This window comes from Cydia fagiglandana, chromosome 1, assembly GCF_963556715.1.
Source record: "Cydia fagiglandana chromosome 1, ilCydFagi1.1, whole genome shotgun sequence".
Classification (NCBI taxonomy): Eukaryota; Metazoa; Arthropoda; class Insecta; order Lepidoptera; family Tortricidae; genus Cydia; species Cydia fagiglandana.
The window spans coordinates 18,232,819-18,253,494 of record NC_085932.1 but is presented as its reverse complement, the minus strand read 5'-3'; the positions used below and the strand labels follow the sequence as shown (position 1 = coordinate 18,253,494).

The window sequence follows — 20,676 nt, the reverse complement described above, 5'->3', positions numbered from 1 at the left end:
GTTGCTGTAGTATCAAGGTAAAACGAATGGAAATTACTTCAAAGTTTCCTTTATTGATAAGCAACGTCTGAAAGTTTATTGACTTGAGCAATAGAGCAATACCCTTTTAAAATCGGATGAGTCAGACGAGTAAGTGGACAACAGCAACCTCGTTTGCTTAAATGGAAATTATAAGGTTATTAATATACTTATTGGTCTGGGTTGGAAAGGCATCACCTTGAGCTGCGCCTGCACCGGTGGCGAAATAAGAAATTAGCTCCGATAGCGTGTAGATTGTAGCACTAACTATATTTGGAAACGGAAAACCTAGCGAAATGTCATAAGCAAACGGTTAGAAAACGAATGTGAATGTGGACTTGTGGTTTAAAATTCTGTGGTTGGGCAATTATTACGAAACAAAACGCGAATTAAACATGTTGTACACGCGACAGCCGCATTCACCCCTATTGTTGTTCGGATTGCGATCTGTGGCACTGGGTTCTTCCTCGCGGTATCGTACGTTTCCTCTACCGCTATACCTACCTACAAGTGTAATTAACTCGTAATTTGACCATTATAGACTCACAATCATGCAGGATCTATGCTTATTACAAAAATAAGTAAATAAGCCTTTACCCCGATTAGAACCCGGGACCCGGGTACCGACTAAGCCAGATCGGTTTTCAAAGTTGCAATCATAATTGAAATTAGCTTAAAAGATTAGTTCTCAAAAAGTTAATTATGAACTCATTAAGTGCCATACAAATTCACTTAAACTTTAGGTATGCATCTTGTAGTGAGCGTAAGCTGTAATTACTACAATCAGCTAACTACACGTTGGTAAGTGTCTAAACAAATGCCACTATTAATTTAACTGCATATGTCGCCGTTAAGTGCCAGGCGGGTTGTAATGGCCGGGTACTGCACAGTTGCACACCACCCATCTATTAGGTAGACGTACGCCACAGACAAGACATCCACCAGACTGAGCATAGTCGCGCTACCTCTGCCACGCATACGGTAATTTTACTCCATGTTCGAGTCGAAAGTGTCTTTCTGTGACGTCCGTGTATTTGAACGGAGCAATCACGGCACGGGACTTCGCTCCCCTCGTCCCGCGCACCCCCGTATTTTCGGCATCATGGGTTGCATGAAATAATTGCTCTAAACTCGGTCTAGAGGATTCCTAGTCTATGACGTACGCCCACACCGAGCCACCTCATGGAAGATACGGAGTAACAACGTATGGAGTTTATACCCAGTTAATGCCTTTTGAATTTTTCTGTATGCACTTCCTCTAACACCTGCTGTTTCCTATGTAAACGTAAACAAATCTGTATACTCTATGATTTGTGGTTTATGACCATAACAACACACTATTGTCTAATAGGCTTCCCTGTAGGGCATATCCACTGATTATATAATACTTATAATGCCAGTGTCGATAAATCTAAAGGATCTATTGTAGGCAATAAACTTCCTTGTAAGTCACATTTAATGATTATGTAACTCGTTTCATTTCGCCATCGCTATAATACCGAGTTTGAGTTTAGTACGGAGATAGTTACTAGTTCACTAAACTAAATAAAACAATTGCTTAATATAAATATACATTTTAAAAGATAGTTAAATGTTATCTATTGTTCAGAATTTAGTTTTTGTGACCTGCATTTCACTGCTCTGCCTATTATTGTTTGTCTTAATGCAATAATAAGGCGTTATTTAAAATTGTCTGTGAAAACTTTTTTAACTTAATTGCTATGAAAATTCTGTCAATTTACGTTTATAAGAAAAATATAAAACTGTTAACATTGAGAAAGGCAATAAACTAAGTATATATTAGGGACTAATTCGTTAATAAACTTATAAATATTTCAATTATAAAGTAATGAGAATAGTCCTTGCGTAACGTCTGCTACGATCGCTTCGTTGCTACGACGTAGCGCCGCTACGATCGGCGCTGGCGCAATACCATTTGAAACGAGTAACTGCCGTATTTGAACTTCAAGATATTCACAAGAGACGACACGTACTAGATCCATTCCAGATACGTTATAGTTTAGATATCAACTAGTTCTCTTTTCCAGCGCAATTCGGGCAACCAATGTCACTTTTACGTTAGATAGCGTAAAATATCTATTAGATGTGAATTGGATCTCTAAGTCATATCCTGAGGAAATCGTTCAAGAGTATCTCCAGAATCGCGCAAATGTCAAATTTGACAGGTTAGATCTTAAACATATCGTTATCGTATCTTGGTGATGTCTAAAACATATCTAATAGATGTCTAGTTCAAAATCCGAATCGGGCCCTAAAAATAGTCATTTATAATTCAGTTACTCTCATTAGCTGATTGGATAGGCAGCCTGATTCGAACTTTAAGATACGTCAAAAATTTGGTAAAGGTACGACCTAAATTGTTAAAAGTAACGTTTCTTCAAACAAAGACGTGGGTTGACGCATCGTATCGCAATAATATAAAATTAAAGCATTAGAAACGTATTTATTTTATCTCATCCTTTACGATACGAGTACCTACCTGAATTTCTCAGACAGATATTTTACCTTTATTTACATCAAAACAATGGCTCGATACTCACATTTTGCGATCTTTTGAACCGTCTCTAGGAGTGTCTACGGTAATTATATGCGGTAGAGATCCCGTCAGCGCGCGGACTGTCCGCGTGCGAATCGAGCGCTCTTATATATAACAAGTGCAATGCACGTGGTGTGTCGTCCCCTCTGGTGCAAGTTTTATGTAGAAGCCATCTTTGAAGATGCACTGGTTCGTGTTTGTCCATTTCAGTCACTTGGTTTCTTAGATATCTAATTATTAATAATAACTTGAGTCGTCAAGTCGGTTGTCGGCTTACAGCTGCATTGTAAAAATATCTAAGCACACACAAATCTAAATATGCACAGAAATCTAATTATTACAGAAACATATTTAAGTTATTTTTTATCAAAATTCGAGAAAGATAATTAAATATTTTAACATTTTGTTCCGACATTTTGAAGGTGCCGTAACGTTGTCTGTGAAATAACGTCCGTAACGTTGTGAATCTACTAATAGTTGTAAAATGATTATAAGCAATATGACTGGATTTACAACAGGGTAAATAGGATAATTATCACGATAAATAAATATATAGTATTAAGTTGCTAAATTATAATGTGTTTTTTGTAAGTGAAAATTTATTAGCTTGAACAATGTTTGCCATATTTCACGCCTGAAACACAGGGAATCCTAGTTCAGGCACATGTAAACTATCACTTTTTTTAAGTTTTGTTTTATATGAATGTAACCATGAAATACGTGTTTTTGGAATAAATTATGTTTATGTTTATGTTGTTGGTTGCGGGATGGTTGGGAAAAAAAGGATTTCAATATTTACCTAAGTTGGTTTCTTGAAATGAAATGAAATACCAAAGCAAGCATTGTTTTGTAAGATATCTATGTTACAAAACAATGCTTGCATATGTGTTTATGCAGTATGCTCGCTATTGATTGTAGCTAACATAACATAACAAACGATTACATTCTGTGAACTAGGAAAGCCGCGTGCGGACATTTATTTATATGCATGGTGTCCATAGATCACAGGTCGTGTAACCAGCCACCGGGAAGCGTTCTGTAATCTGTAGTGCGCGACCTAAATACGTTGTACATTACGTATCATTGCATAACGTGATCTTATTAAACCCAGAGCCGTTTCGTAAATATTAGCGAATATATCAGGTTAGTTTTATTGTTTTGTATCAATAAATAAATAATATTACAGGACATTATCACACAAATTGACTAGTTCCCACAGTAAGCTCAATAAGGCTTATGTTGTGGTACTTAAACAACGGTATGTATGCTATAATGATATTTATAAATATTGAAACACATAGAAAACACTCTTGACTTAGGAACAAGTATTTGTGCTCATCCCACAAATAAATGCCCTTTTCATATGAACATTGAAAAGGGAATCATTTATCGTTTTTCAGTACTTTGAAAAGCATAACATTTTCTGAAGCCTTTAATCACAGAACAGATAAAATAGCACGCTTGCGCAGTCTTTCCTGTGCATTGCGCTAAGTCGAGCATCCTCTTGGACTTCAAACGAATGCTTGTGTTATCATGCAAGCACATTACGTACATTTGTTACGATTACCCGCACTATACATAATTTTCTCTTTAAAAAGAGTTAGGAATATTAATTTCTGTACATTTCATCTTGTAATATCACTAATGGTCGTCCTGTACTGTTATTTACTTAACTTAATTTATGTTCATTGAGTCTATAAAATACATAGTATGAGATTTAGAGAGGCATGTAATAAAACAATTTTAATGTCATATAATCGCAGTGTAGTTTCGTAAGAATAATGATTATAAAAAACGTACCTAACTTATAACGATAAATAAATACTTAAAGAAAATAATATTGATTTATGTTTAAGATATAAGTTTATTAGTAAACTTAATTTATGAGTATTCAATCATAAGTTATTATAATCTCTTGACAAAAATATATTTACAATCATTGGTCTGATTGAATAGTATATTGTATACTCAAACACATATACATTGGTAACTGTTAGCTATAAGTTTAAATGTGTCATGAATTCTCGAGAAATTTACGTTTAAGTCGCATTTATACCGACTGTATCAAGATGCACTAACGGAATTTCACACTTGACACTTTTAAAGCAATGTGCAATTGAGTGATTGATTATCGCGGTAGACTGCAGAATTGCAGTGTTGAGCAACAGACTAAACGTAGGTAATTCAGGCAGTACAGTACAGTGCTGGTAGCCAAAAATTTGCATTAATTATTTATGTAACAAGTATACTTATTAATACGAATAGCGGATACTCTTAACGGGATTTTTAATCATAACGGAAACAATAAAACATATTTTTTAACAAAAGAACGTCTATATACTCGTATTTAGCATTGAATTAAACTATGTAGACTTGTTTTTCGACAAGAAACGACTTTATATAGTGTGTAGCGATTTGCACATTCAACGGTCTTAATGAAGTTTAAACAAAACGATTCGCCGAACTTGAGACCTTAATTGCGCAAAAGGGACCTTCGACAGGTAATTAGTCACATAAACCATAGAGCTGTGACGAGACAAGTCGGGAGTGGGGACAGGGCGGGACAGTGTCGCAAGGTGTCCTTTCACTGGACTGAGTCAGAGGAAAATACCCGGCAACTGAAGGCTTTAATGACCGGGTCCAATATCCGCGAACCGCGGTGATCGGTGCATTATGTCATACGTGCCACACTCTTATTCGCGTTTCATAATTATGGAGATATATGCAATATCGAACGGAGATGATAAAATGATTACAGAATCTTTAGCAAGGTGGATATCGACCAATCATGATGTTAATATTAATGAATGCTTTAATTGAGTCATTATATTTACACGTTTTAAGTAGGTACTTACTTTATATTTGACAAAACGACAAAACAAAAGACAGCTAACATGTCATCTGCGTTATTAAATAGTTGTTTGGTCATTTTAGCGAGTCGTAACGCGCCTGTCTTCGCCTGCGCGGCCCATTGTCCTCGCTATAATTATCCATCAACTCTTTAAGTACTTAAACACTCTCGCAATTACATTCCGCGGAAGCCTCAGAGAATGCATTGCGAAATAAAATTATGATATAGCCGTGTCGTGATTTAAAACTGACCTTATTTTAATCTTTAAATAATTTAAGTACAGAAGCAATACGTGCATGTTTCATGTTGTTGATGTAGGTATAAGGGTAAGGGTCAAAGAAGGGAATTTAGGGTAAAGTGAAGTAGAACGTATGGCTGTCAGGAAGCGCGGTTAGAAAGGCGCATCGTACACGTAACAGTAGTGTGGCCCCCGGACGCGTTGCGCAATTAGCTGAGCCTTGCGAGTGCAGCCTTCGGCGAAAGCGCAGGTCAGAGGTAAATGTTACAGGGACTGGTTCAGGCAAGGGCCTATAATGTTTGTCTTCTCTAGGTAATGTAGGGTGTGTAGGGTTATCTATTAAGCGTGTGCTTAATTTGTGAAGCAAGTAAATAGGTTGATCTCTTGGTAAATATCCAGTTAAACTAGTAGAATCGACTGTTTATACCGACGGTCCTATCCACCTAGGATAATCCAAGTAGTGTCGCAAGCATATTTTCTGCATAGTTAACAGACAAGTGTATAAGATAGGAGCGGCTATAAGTCTAACGAAATATGGTTATTAAGTAATATGAATTTTAATATTATTTATATAATATGAATAATTTAAATACGTAAGTATGTATACGTAAATTGCGAAAAACTTCGATCCTTTCGAGTTCTTTATGTTAATGGAATTTTTCGCTACGCCACGTGTGTCAAAGGTTTCTTAATTGTTACTGTAATATCTCGCTTACCTATTAGGTCAAATACCTACTCTGTATCAAAAAGTTGCCCCGCCGTAGTTTGAGTAGGTGTGCGCAAGGACACAGCCCGGTAAAAGTAGTTTGACTTTGGCTGTGAGTTTACATTACACACTTTAAATTACTTTAAAAAAAATGATTTCAAAAGAAACTTTGTACCGACAAAATCGTGGATGTAATAAAAATAAATAATACGGGTACATTTCCGTGATAAGTCTTGAAATGACTTAAAGTTCAATTAATGTGTCAAATTAATAATAAAACTTTAACTTCCGTGGTTTTGTTGTCGTATACAAAATCGACGAGGTCAGTCATATTAGTGATTAAATATTCATCGATGCTTTAAAATATAATATATACACGCATTTTTACAAAAAAGAAAATACCTAAAGATGAAATTACGAAGAGTAGTCCTAACTATATGCATATATGCTAGATTAAAACTAGCTTAAATGTTACTGCGTAGGTACATATTTATTAGAATATTGCAAGATTATCATGATCATCTCTTTGAAAAATTACATAACTGGATGCTGATACGCAATAATGTGTCAACCCACATCCATTTTGCATATGATGTCAACTCAAAAAAATTACGCTTAAAGATATTTTATTGAAAAAATTATGTGTTGACACATTTTTGCTAAACAGCATCTGTAAACTTGTCAAATCACTTGGGTCATTTTTGGACCGTTAGCCATATTGTGCGAGGTGATTAAGTATCCCGAAATCCCAAAAAAATTTTGGCCTTCCCATAGAAAACGTCGACATCCACTCGACCAAAATGTATGAAATGGCCAAAAATTTTTTTGTAATTTCGGTGTTGGTCCCATAGAAAAAGTTGTTCAGTATGTCCTACCTAATCACCTCGCACAATATGGCTAACGGTCCAAAAATGACCCTGTATATCTACTGATCTCAAACTGGCCTATCAATCAGCCAGATGTAAGGCAGACTTAGACTATACAAAACCAAATAAGTTCAAGTTTAAGTAAGGTAGGTCATTCGAAGTCGCAGAAGCATTAGTCTGAGGTCGCGTTGGTCTAGTGCGCTAATTGCTGCGATTACGCGCTCCATTTCACTCTCACGACGAAGGTCGAGGGCAGGAGCCCGAATTATTTTAACAACGTTCTTTAATGTACTATTTATGGTTAATTACACTCCCATAATCGAAGAGAAGGTCGCGCACGACCAATAAAAATTGCGAGAGTTTTTATGCAAACTTTGTAACTTTTATAAGACTGCTTTTTTAAAAACACGAAATATATCTTTTGGCAAACTCTATAAACAATAACAGTTTTGAATGATTCATGGTTAATTTCATTAGACATATCGACGAAAAAGTAATCACGGTTCATTTCCCGGTCGATATAAGTTTAACGAAACTCTATAAAATCTTGTACTTCATAGAATGTTGTCAGAAGGACGAAGAGTGGAAAATGCTTAATTGGGGTTACAGACACAACTCGTCAGTTTTACTTAAACATCCAATTAATAGCCAAATGAAAATGATCGCGATCACAGGGAAAAAAGTGTAACATGTCAATACAATAGAGATAGTGGAACATTACTCATAGCAGTGTTGAACCACGCTGTGCTCACACGCGCAATCGTTGTGGCAATCGCATTGTTGGCGGAAAAGGCAAAAACTGCACCAATTCCGACCATTCTAATTACTGCCTGTGATTTGAATTTTAAGCACATGTGATACACTAAACTGAAATGCATAAGTCAAATGCTAACCTTGCTATTCTTGCATGCACAGTGCACACCTACTTAATGAAAACAAAGTTTACTTTATAAAATCATACGAAATTTTAATGATTCGACATGAATTGAAACACGCGTTGATGTTACTTGTATCGACTTGAAAAAACGCGTAGCGATCTCGTAGCGCGTGCGTAGCTTGCGGCTACGACGTCTAATAACTCTTCTCTTGTTATAATATTCTAACAAATAAATATACAGATTTAGTGCATAATTATTTTCCATCTTGTTTTCACGGAAACTTGCGAACGAGTCTTGCTATTACAGTCAGTCTCGGTACAAAAAGTACTGACATTTACTGAATTTGCATGACAAATATGAACGTTTCCGAGAAAATACGATGAAAACAATTATATTTTCATTTTATGCAACTTGAATTTTAACCCATCACCACAACTAAATTCGATGTAGTTTACAGAATAGCTCGATCACGATTCGAGGATAAAATAAATTGCGCTATGCTCGTATGAAATATCTCGTCCGTTCGTTTTATATTTAACTACTACAATTACATGTTACTTACATAACAAACTACTAAATACTGTTCGATGCAAGGTTAGAGACTGGAAGCGTATAAGGCATTCAATAATGTGATATGGATTTGATAGTGATCTAACTGCATCTCGTTCGTACTCATATATTGGCGCGAGAGAGATGTCTAAAGATTAAAAAAAAATAAAAAATCTTAACACTGTCTGGTTACTGCATAAAAACAGCTGAACCAATGTAGGTCAATGTCAATTACTTATTAAGAACACATTAATGTATAATATGACGAGTGAGGTCACTTACTTTTTTACAATATTTTATCAAATTTAATTACATAGAAATTAATAATCTTCTAATTGTAGCGTAAGTAATTTTCTATTATTCATTATATGTGAGTTATTTAGTAAGTTAGGAATAAGAAAACAGTTACGGAGGTTATATTTTCAACTAAAGGTGTTTTTTTATGCTGTTATAGTTCGTTTTTTTAGCATTAGAGAAAAAGGTAAACAATCTTGAAGTGTCTTTTTATGTGAAACATTTTTTGAAAATAAGTCACGGGCAATATGTAATAATTATGAATCATATACGATTTTAACATTATTTTGCTTTCATAAGTAATAGTTACTGATAAAAAAAAAGATTTTCAATTAAACACAAGACACGTCAAGATCGCGTAATCTTTTCTATTAGTTATTCTGTGATCTTTATGTAATGCTAAAAAAACGAACTATAGTTAGAATAAACATACTCACTACCTACAACTACAGCAAGAGTCGCTATGAAATCCGATATGAATATGACTGACATTTAACTAGCTGAACGAAACCACGTCGTAAAACTTCTCAATGAGGCTGTACCTACCTATTTTATGGCTTTGACTTATCTACAAAAGTTATTAAAGTAATTTTTAACCTATTGTCTAATATTTAAATATACCCCGATAGCCCACGAGTTTTATTGCTCTTGCGCATAATTGAGTAACAATCGCGTGACTGGCTTGTTGTTTGCAGTTGGGTATTAGTTAATTTACTTACTTTATATAAAACATGATAGAATGATAGAAGCTGTTTACAAGCTTTTATTTAATTTGCCCTGTTAGTATGTACCTGTTTATGTTATTTTGTTAGAGTGAGTCGAATCTTGGAAGTAAAATTTGACCCACTTTGACAAAAAAAAAAACATTATTTAGGTAAGTAGGTAGATTAATCAGTCTCCAAAAAGCCTTAATTTAATTTCAAATAAATCACATTGAACCTCCTTAGAGGTTTGTAATTAAGTAACGATTGAGTTTGAGCGGCGAAGGCTGCGCACGATCCGAAGTCTTTTACATGTTTTTGAAAGTAGCTTGTCTAAGCCGGTAATAACCTCTTACTATTTAAAACGGGTCGGATATGAGTCGTAAACATTGTTTATTTACGAGTGTATTCAAACTTGTATTAATTATGCAACGCATGTATATAGTTTTCCGAAGCTCTTAGGGCCTTATTTTCGATTGTACGTCTGACGTGTTAAAATTATTTCGACAACGTATTGATTGTGCAGTCCGCACGCTCGCGCTCTCTGAAGAAATTAAGGGCCCGATTCGGATTTTGAAATAGACATCTATTAGATATCTTTTAGACATCACCAAGATACGATAACGATATGTTTAAGATCTAACCTGTCAAATTTGACATTTGCGCGGTTCTGGAGATACTCTTTAACGATTTCCCCAGGATATGACTTAGAGATCCAATTCACATCTAATAGATATCTTTACTCTATCTAACGTAAAAGTGATATTGGTTGCCCGAATTGCGCTGCAAAAGAGAACTAGTTGATATCTTAACTATAACGTATCTAGAAAGGATCTTGTACGTGTCGTCTCTTGTGAATATCTTGAAGTTCGAATACGGAAGTTAGTAAATAATTTAGCTGTAGCTACGAGTATAAGTAGTCAATGATGAGAAATAATCCAAGAATATTCGGAATTTATTGCGATGTACGACTTTCTTACGTTGGTTCTTTTATAATGAAGGTGGTGGTACTGGTGCTCGACGCGCTCCCAGTACCTACCTTGAGTACCTACATGTATCTAATCTTGAAACTTAAGTCATAGTCAATAGAATAGAGGTGACAGCAGGGTGTCATCCATTGGGCATTAGCATGTCTAGCACTCACTACCTTACGTACGTTTATTTTTTTTATTGGAAATATTTTTGTTATTAATGATATATTTGGCATAAGACGCGATTTAATAGTTCAGTTCTGATAATTAATTGCAGCAGTAAATTATGAAATAAGGAAATATAATTCGGTTTTAAATATTTTGCCTCGAAGTCAATTTGGCTTCAGCCAGCGACAGCTGATTTAATTCAATCAAATTACTGAGAACATTGCGTGGTACTCTGACATTTGTTATTTAACATTATATAATTCTCTTCCGATATGGCAAACTTTGTAACATGTATAAGCCCGTTTATGTCAGTGCCTATTAATAAGTTTACGTTATAAAACGTTGGTAGGTGACATTTAAAGCTAAGCTTGTAAAGTTCCCATAGACTGACCAATGCGCTGACCCACAAACACGGATGCAAACAAATCAAAAACAAAGATTACGTGACGCTATGTATGCCGCGTTGCGTCATTGGTGCGTCCTGCTCTTGCGCGCCTCATTAGACATAGCGGCGTTTCGCTCCAGCGCGGCGAAAGTGCGCAGCTGATCGCGCGGCAAGTGATAACGTTATCTCACCGCTAGCAGATCAATGCCTCTAGATTATAGTTCTGACTTTACGAACTGTCTAATGGTTGTCTGGGGACTCAATTTTAAATGTACGTTCGGCGAGGCGTATCGATGGACTTTATGATACGCTTGATGGTGTCGAAAATGATTTATTTGTGCACGTTCTATCTATACCAGAATCTGCTTTCTGCACGAATAACTGCATTTTTAACATGATATCTACTACCTACCTAATATATAAAAAATAACTAGTTTTTAAAATAATTTTTACACTTAAATCGTGATTTTTTTTTTCAGATTGCATAATATGTATATTATTTCGGTTAATAACTTATTGCAATTTTAGTTGTAGGTTAAATATATTAAATATTTATATTAAATATTTAATATCTTCCTTCCCTTCCTAAATGTCAAAATGGTAGACCAGGAGAAATGGAAAATAGTATCGATGATTGCTAATGAGTAAAGACAGTAAAGCCAATTAACGTCGTTGAATTGCTGTCCCCCGACCGCCGCCGCGGTGCCCTTGACTCTGCTCTTGCGCCACACCGTGGGTCGCCATTCGACACAGATTTGCATTTATTGCGCTTTTTGTATCGAAATTTAATTAATGCGTGTCATGATATTTGGAGGCAAAGTTCGTGGTTTTGCGAGATTTCTTTAACTTATCGTGTTGTAAAGAACAAGTTGCGGCGAAACTGGCTATGGAAATGAAGGAACAATATTTTGATGGCCCTTTAACTTTATTAGATGGTATATTAATATCTATCCTGGTAACTTAACGTGCATGACAGCCTTTCATTTTTGATGTACTAAAAGCGTTTCCATTGAACGACCACACAGATGATTTAGTGTTGGTTCTTAAAAAAATATGTTAAACATTTTAACCACAATTGCTCTCATTACATGATTTTCTAATTTATATGCATTGCTCGCGTTACTGCAAGAACTGCATTTTCATAATGACACTGATGGACCCTGTTACTTTTCAATGACGTTTTGCAAGATGTAATTATGGAGAATAAAACCGCATGCGGAGATATGACGCCACCTCACCTGGAGGCGGGGGCGACGACCGCTGACATATAAGTTGCATTTTATGTATGTATATACCGTATGCAGAAATTAATTTACAGGAAATTCGGAACACAGGAAGCGTAAAGAGCAAGGCAGGGTTGAGGGCCTTTTGGCGCGACGTGTGATTTATTTACGCCTTACTTAAAGCACATAATAAGGTTAATTGTACGATATGAAGATATCGATTTCAACAACTTTCATAGCCAGCCTCAGATCTCACAAAAGTTTCATTCGAAACGCTTATATATTCAGATGTGAACTTTTAGCTGTTTTGAAATAGAGGTTAGATAACAAAAGGTGTCAGTATTCAATTACATATGTATTCTCAAATAATTCTTTGCGATTGACGGCAGTGTATAAATTAATGCGCCGCAGTGAAGCAATGACATCGTGGAAAGCGATGAGTACGTGACGCAATGCATGGAACTGACGCAATGTGACCGCGGAGGGTCCAGGGTTCAAGCCCGCAGCCAGCGCCTCCATATTTGGCCGCGTTTCCTGTGCCGCTAAACCTTCGCAAACCAACACGGCCGGCAACCTTCACGGAAACCTTTTCCAACAATCGCGATCGTGATCAATTTGTGCAACCATTTTTACAATTTAATTAAACTTCCGTGACTGTTTCAGATATCAATACTTTGATGTGTCAATGTTTAATCGTAAGACGTACCTATTCATTTCAATGTTTATGTTGGTTCCTGTCAATAAAAAATCAATAAATGATGAAATTTTTAGAACAATAAAGAACGCTATTTTTTTGACTCAGCTAGAGAAACGTGAGCGAGTGTCATGTACCTATCTCGGAACAGTTTGCACAGGCTTACGTAACACCATTTAGCACTCACTGCTCGACAACATCAGCCATGCACACTTGGATTGAGCTGTTTGATTTTATAGTCGCTACACAAGCTGTCCGCGTGACAGTGATTACAAAATGTTAAAGTGTACAGTGTAGCTGGTTTTTATTTCGCTATGCAGTTTTAATAATTAGGTAGGTACCTACTCACAACTGCAATTGTTAACTAGACTAAACATTTTAGATTCTATTTTTTATTGATATTATGATCCAAGTGATAGGTCAGCGATGTCAGGGTCGAAACGATAAGTTTTTATATCTTATAGGTATTAAAGCAGAGTATTAATAGGTACTACGTGACTAAATTAGATACAAAGTACTACATTTGGTTAATATTGAATACATGACGCGCCACCGCACAATTTTATAGATGACGAGCTCCGCTCGCTTTATGATATAAGTAGGTATGACAATCAGATGCATACACTTCACAATCACTGAAGAAATGATACAGTTTCAGACTGAAAATTGGGTTGTGGGACTCGTGAGGAATAAACTTGAAAGGTTCCGTTCACGTGTCTATATAACTTATCTGCAGCCGGCGTATTATGGATGGTTTTATCCATCTTAATCCACGTGATAAAACAACTGTCACATAAAACACCGTGGGTTAAAAAGTGACGGACACCGTTTTATCACGCTGTCACGTAGACAAGAATGACCATCATATCCATACAGTGTATTTCATGATCCTGAACTAAAATAGTTAAATATGTAGATAGTAGGAGACATAACTAGAAACGTGATTTTTGTCAGTAGGTGCCTTTGGTGGAGGTACCAATGCAAAAAAAGAAGGCATTTAAAGAAGTTTTTTTTAATTGTAGTTCAGTCATTCACAAAAGAGAACAGGAATGTATGTAAAAAAATGTGACAGTGTGTATTATATGACTGTCACAAATATGCATACTTGGTGAAATCAAATCGTATATATAAAATCATGCTTTCAGTACTTGGTCTAGGAGAAACATGAAATTGGAACCAGTGAAAAGAAAAAGTTGATTGACCTAATTGAGCATCTATCTGTCATACTTAATGACGTTTCGTACCGACCTGCGCGGTGGAACGCAACGATGTGAGATGCGCCGCTACAAGATCAAGGCCACGACGCTCGTGCGCGTGTGTTATGACCACACGGGCTCGGACCCACACCGGTGCACGCCACGTGGCGGCGCTAGTAAAGATTGTATGGTATCTCGCTGGAGGCTCGCGGCACTCGTCACATCTCATTATCATTACATTAGGGCGGGCGTCACCACTTTTATTCATCATCACAAAGAAGGCTGTCGGCTGCATAAATAATTTCATTCATTCTCATATGCTTGCATAGGAGTTCTTTGTAATAAAACATCTAATACCCTCTCATTTTTGTTAAGCGTTAATACTTAATTATGTAAGTGTGGTCATTAGGTGCGTATGACCCTTCACATATTAGGCTTCATGGCGGTAATGAGTCTTCTCAGTTGCGCTGGTGGTTAGTTTAAGTATTATGTTGTAAATTGTAAATTACGCGTGGACAAATTACTGGCTTTACAATGTATATGGAAGATGAGTATCATGTAATCATTGGTGACCCGGGGTCGTGGCCGCAAACTCAACTGACAATACTGACATACTGACATGTGACATCGCCTCGCGGTTAGCTCACGAAGCTTCTTTATAGGAAGCTTATTTGGCAATAGTTCTAGAGTCTGTGCGGAAAGAGAAGAGTCGAGAAATGTATTGTAATTTGCACCCCATACATATTGATTATATTAATCTGTAACTTCTCTTCAAGTTGATTCATTTACCTTTAAATTATCTAGTGTCATTTCCTAAAGGGCTCCACTGATTACCAGTCCGCCGGACGATATCGGCCTGTCAGTTAAACGCAAAACCGAACATCTGACTGGCTGATATCGTCCGGCGAATTAGTAATCTATGGGCCCCTTAAAAGCAATTTCTAAACGTGATTTATGTTTCCTCTTAAATTATATTGACATAGGTGACGAAAATTAAGTAAGGGTCAGAAACAGACAGAATTAAAAGATTTATGGCAATTTTATTGACATTAGAATTCAGTCACTGTGGCAAGTTTATTATTAGCATTAGCACTATTAGTATAATCCGCGACTTTATATTCGGCACACCAGTATCAAACCGCACGTTGTCCAAGGATTCCTCAGTTCGTCCACTACGTTGTAAGGAAATGTGAATATTTAAAGCAAATATTAATCCACATGATATTAAGGTTGACGAAATATACATAAAGTGAGCCGAACTCGAACAAGTTTGAATAAGGTCGGCTCACTTTATATTTTGTCAACTTTAACATTTGCTGTTATTATAGTTATTATATTATGTAGAGAAAAAAATAAACAATACTCTCACGAACAACGAACGAACTTAACGCTATTATATGTTACTGGGACGCATAAAAAGCTGGTTTCGAAATTCTTTATCGATTAAGGTATCTACCTATTAAAGACTGTTGTCAGTAAATCAAATTTATTATTAGTTTGTCCAAATCAATACAATGACTGGTGCTCACACCTCGTGCAATAAGTTACGTAACATTCGAGTCCGATTCAGACGGGCGAGTCAGCTGGGGTTTACCTGTTTATTGGGTATTGTGTGGAATTGGTGTTGATATTGGCGATAAATTTGCAAGTGTTGGGTTGTGTCGGTCTCGTTAGTGTGTGGAATTGGAGCGCGGAACTAACAAACCGCTGCACGCGTGTCGGCCGTCTGCCTGGGGCGCACGTTACGACCGAGTCGAATTTGTTTGTTGTGCCGTTTGTTTATGATCAACGGTATCTTCACATCTTAATTTGATTTTTTAAACACACGTATTCCATTAATCCTTTAGACATACTCATAGTTTAACCTTTGGATACCCTAGATGTCATATTAATATGCACCTGCATTATGGAAATAAACCGTAAAAAAGCAAACCCATAGTAGGTACTAGATAGATCTACTGAGACGTCCTTGCATTTGATCCCACACGTGGCTGCGCAATTGGTCAAGTATTTACTATCCTCTAGTTTACTTTAATAGGCTAAGTGTTCGTGACGAGGCTGCTTGACCTTTTTGCACTTTGTTGATACTGTTTTGAAATAGGTACGTTGATGCTAATTTTTATGTGACACTTCTAGGGAGTTAAAAACCATAGCTTATGTATTTAAGTCACTCCGTTTTTGTGCATAACCCCCAAGCAATCTGTCGTCGTGTGTAGGGTACACGCATAATATTTACGTATCTACCTAGCAAATTGTTAGGTATATCATAGTGACGTTATATTGTCATAGCTCCCAAGATACGCGTTAATCTAGTTAAACAGACGAAGACGTGCTAATGACGCAAACAGGTGCTGAATGTATACTTATCCTATGCTAATTGCCGGGTAAACAGACCATGACAAATCATATTTATCAACACACGCTAATCGAAAACTAGAAATTTTTCGGGGTGTTAGGAAAAGTCACGTCATCGTTTCCATACTTACATACCTACCTACTTCTACTCTAAACTCATAAGCTAATTTTTAAAATTTTCCTGCATTTCCAATGAAAGTGTTTACAATGAGTATAGTGAATTACTTAGTGTATCGACATCGACACTATCGACAACTCAGTACCTAGTAGCGAAAAAATAAAATAAAGATATAACAAAGTGTTAATAAACAAATAGTCTGTGGTGTCACTATATTTCGCTAAAATATTCCACACGACTTTGTGTCTTGTGTCTTATCATTTCTTCGCAATAAAACGTCAGGTCACAGGGCGTATGGTGCAACTTATTAGTATTCATGGAGTCGACGCTTAGGAAATGGCTTTTTTAAACCCACGAAGGCCGCCCTAACTCTTACAGAAATGTCATAAGTATCAAGTATCCGTAGAGTGGTCTACGGATACTTGGTTCTCAAGTTATAGGCGGGGTAAATACGGCGAAGTTTTCCATTTAAAAATAAGTCTACACTCAAGGCTTCTTTGTAAATGGATTTCGAAAATATAGTGTTAAAAACTTAGTCTTATTTTTACCCGGGTCTTATGTTTGCTAGATGGTGTGCTCAAATTACGGCACCTATGCAATTAAAACTGCACGAGGCCATGCGCATGGCGGGGAATAGAACCCTATGGAGGAACCTGGTCTTCAACAGAAGGATATGATGTCACGATCCTCAGTATTGAGGGACCGACTGAAGAAGAAGATGTTTACCCCACGTGACCCTATAAAAAGTGTAATTTTTTTCCCCGCTGACGTTATTGTTAAAGCTTATTCAATTTTAACTTGGAAATTGCATTAGAACACTGGGTGTGAGTTAAAAGGGCAGAAATCAAACAAGTGTCTCTTGTCTGTCCTATGGCACTGATTAATGAAGGAACGGAAACGAGTCGGAAGGAGGGCGCTTGCGCCATAAGCGGCGCGGAATGCGCGCGCGCCGGGTCATCGGGACTCACGTTGTGCAAGGTATCAGCTGTTAGCCGCTATTGTTTACTTTGACTTTTGACATGTGCTTTCTACAACTGTACGATTTAAAGGATTAAAATGAGATATTGTTCCAAAAGGGAAACTTATGTAGGTATACAGGTTATTTTACGGATATTGCGGATTAGATGACGGGAGGAGATGAAGTGGGCCCGCCTGCGGCGAGTAATTGTCGGGGACAGCACACGCGCGGTATGAATGGGGCAGGAGTCGATGTTAGGTAACTAGCTGCGCGGGCGCACGTCGATCCCAACTAGCTTTCTAATTCATTGAGTGTCACTCAGATTTCGTGCGAAATAATTAAAATTTTCCGGTCGCAAGCCAATTACTTGTAATGAGCCGTGTCACCTCTGTGAGGTCAAGGGTCGGGGGTGGGTCGCTGAGGTAAGAAGGGGTCACGGCCGTAACCCGGTGCGAAGTCACGTGGACATCTCAGAGAAACAAATGAAAATTATATGTCGTGTACTTTTCCTTGATGTTCCAGCTATGGGCTATCAGTAAATGATGATAAAGATTGCTAATTGTTTGGGTTCTTAATTGGGTAATTTGTTTGGGTTGAGAGAAAAGTTGCGTAACTCCACGTGCTCGAGGCTCAGGAGACGCGGAGTGCCGGCATCGGACTGAGATAGTTTCCAGTTCCACTAAAGATTATTGAGTCAAGTCAGTGAGTAGGTACAGTGTTTTTTATGGAACAAGCATGACATGAATTTTGTTTGCAATATTTTAAAAAAATGGTAAAATAACGCTAGAAGAAAATGCATATTTATAATGTTAAGTTCGTTATAGTTATTGTTTTGCCGGATAAATCTTTGATTTTACAGATTTTATGGTTATACATTGGAAATGTCAGCCTTGATAGATATCTCACTAAGTACGAAATTTGCGGAAACGTTTCAAGTAGGGTTCCGAGTGGGGGAAATTTCTGGGGGTTGAAGCTCAGGGGTGCTATGTCTATGATTGGGGCAGTGCGGCGCACTCAATGCTATCGAAAGTGATTTCTAGCGCGAGTGTCGAAACTGGCTCGGTGTCCGAGGTTGCGCGGTGAGGCAACGTCACAATTGCATTCCATTTATTTCGTTTAATTATAAGTGGCGGGCGGGTCCGCGCGGTGGCGCTAGCTTCACTTTCGATCTCGTTTCATAACGGGCGGCGACGCGGAAGCGTCCTTATGCAACCGCGCGGCTGTGTGGTGAGTGTGTGTGCGGTACGTTACCGAGCGGTGGCGGGAGCGGGAGCGGAGGCGGAGCGGGGACACTCACGTGGGGTTGCGGCTTAAGTGCTGGAGCCGACGAAGCGCGGACACGTGCGTGCTGGACGAGAGCGCGCGAACGAGTGAACGACGACGGCGCCGGCGCACCGAGTAGCTGCGGCGCCTCCCCCCGCGCGCGCCGCGTCGTGTCAGCCTGCGCTTTCAGTGCCTGAAGCCGTGTCCTGCTGACTCTGATGACTCTTCTCGCCGTCGCGACCCTGCACCGCTTTGTCTAAAGCTAATCTATAGATGACTCAAGATACTCGTAACATCCGCGCTCGACTCTGTAGCAGATATCAAGTTGTAATAACATTGGTTCTTGGATGTCATAGGTTACTCACCTACCGACCGTAGTTAAAAATATCAACGTGACAGTGAGTTAATCATAACTTTTCATTAGCAATCTACTTAAAACTTAGTGCCAAAATAATTTGACAGGACATATGGTGCTACTTTACCGCCCTAGGGCAGGATTAAGGACAATACGTGCCTATGTCAAAAATTTTAAAGGGCCATATGTACTATAAAACGTTTTACGTTACACGTGCGAAAAGGTAATTCGCAACTCGTGTCGATTTAGTTAAAACACTCCCTTCGGTCATGTTTCAATTATCGCCACTCGTTGCGAATTTCCTACTTTTCGTTTGTATCGTAATGTATTACCTACTAATAAACTAGCAATCGAAAGTTGCGGTAAAATACTTCAATAGAAATATTTTCCATGTAAAATGTACATAGAAATTGTATGTATTTAGGTACTTATTCGTACAAAAAGTATAATTATTCACAGGGTGTTTTAGCCAATAGTCTATGATTAAGAGCAATAAAGAATTACCTATTAGTTGAAACATTTACATTTTAATTGCGCTTGTATCTAAGTAATTACTACTAAACTTTCTTCTTAATAACCAATAATCTAATTGACTATTTTCTGGTACAATTCTACAGAAGATAGTGTTAGATAGTGTTAGTTAGTGTTAGTACATTACATAAGTAGTTGCGATTAGGATTTTGTTCAATACTGTTCCCAAATTTTTATTTTTATTATTACTAACAAAAAATTTCGTTAATGAAGATGCGATAATCAATAATCATTTTGTACTTAAACTAGGCAATAAATTTGATTACCCCATTAAAACGCAAGGACCGCATCGCGTTGCAGTTAAGTACAGGTATATTTACTGTTTATGTTCTCTAAATTGACGTGCGCACAGTAAAAGAATAATTTGATAATTATCGTACATCTATCGCGCCTTAATAACAGCTTAAGCATAAGCAAATACTTAATAATTTCGTCCTAGTTATAATAAGAAACATATTTTTTATTGTATTGTTGAAAACTAATCAAAAATTGGTGGTCAAATGGAGACTGGTATGTTTCATATTGTTTTGCAAGTAAGTGGACAATGAGATATTGTTCGTCTGTTGCTTTAATTATCATTCATTGTCGCTCCAAAAATAAATTGTTAACAGAACTCTTAGTACATTTAATTGGTTCTACGTATGTGAGCTTTTTTTAGATCTTATACGCATTGGATACACAATAGATCAACAAATACTTTAAGCGATTATTAATGATAATAGATAATAGTTATTTGTTTTACAATTATTGTCCTATTTAAGAGCCCTTCAACGTGCACACTAGCGCCACAGCTAAATAATC

General features: G+C 37.2%; 1 protein-coding gene across 3 annotated transcripts in view; it reads right to left on the bottom strand.

Annotated features, from left to right (window-relative positions):
- The window catches only part of LOC134665258 (synaptonemal complex protein 4), a 29,780-nt gene extending 10,627 nt beyond the window's left edge, over positions 1-19,153 (bottom strand). For 2 of the 3 annotated variants that reach the window (XM_063522153.1, XM_063522170.1), the window contains exon 1: positions 19,024-19,153. The gene's annotated coding sequence lies outside the window, so the exon portion shown is untranslated. Of the gene's footprint in view, positions 1-18,977 lie in introns of all 3 variants that reach the window. The other variant, XM_063522162.1, reaches the window with a different exon arrangement.
- Positions 19,154-20,676: the final 1,523 nt, after the last annotated feature.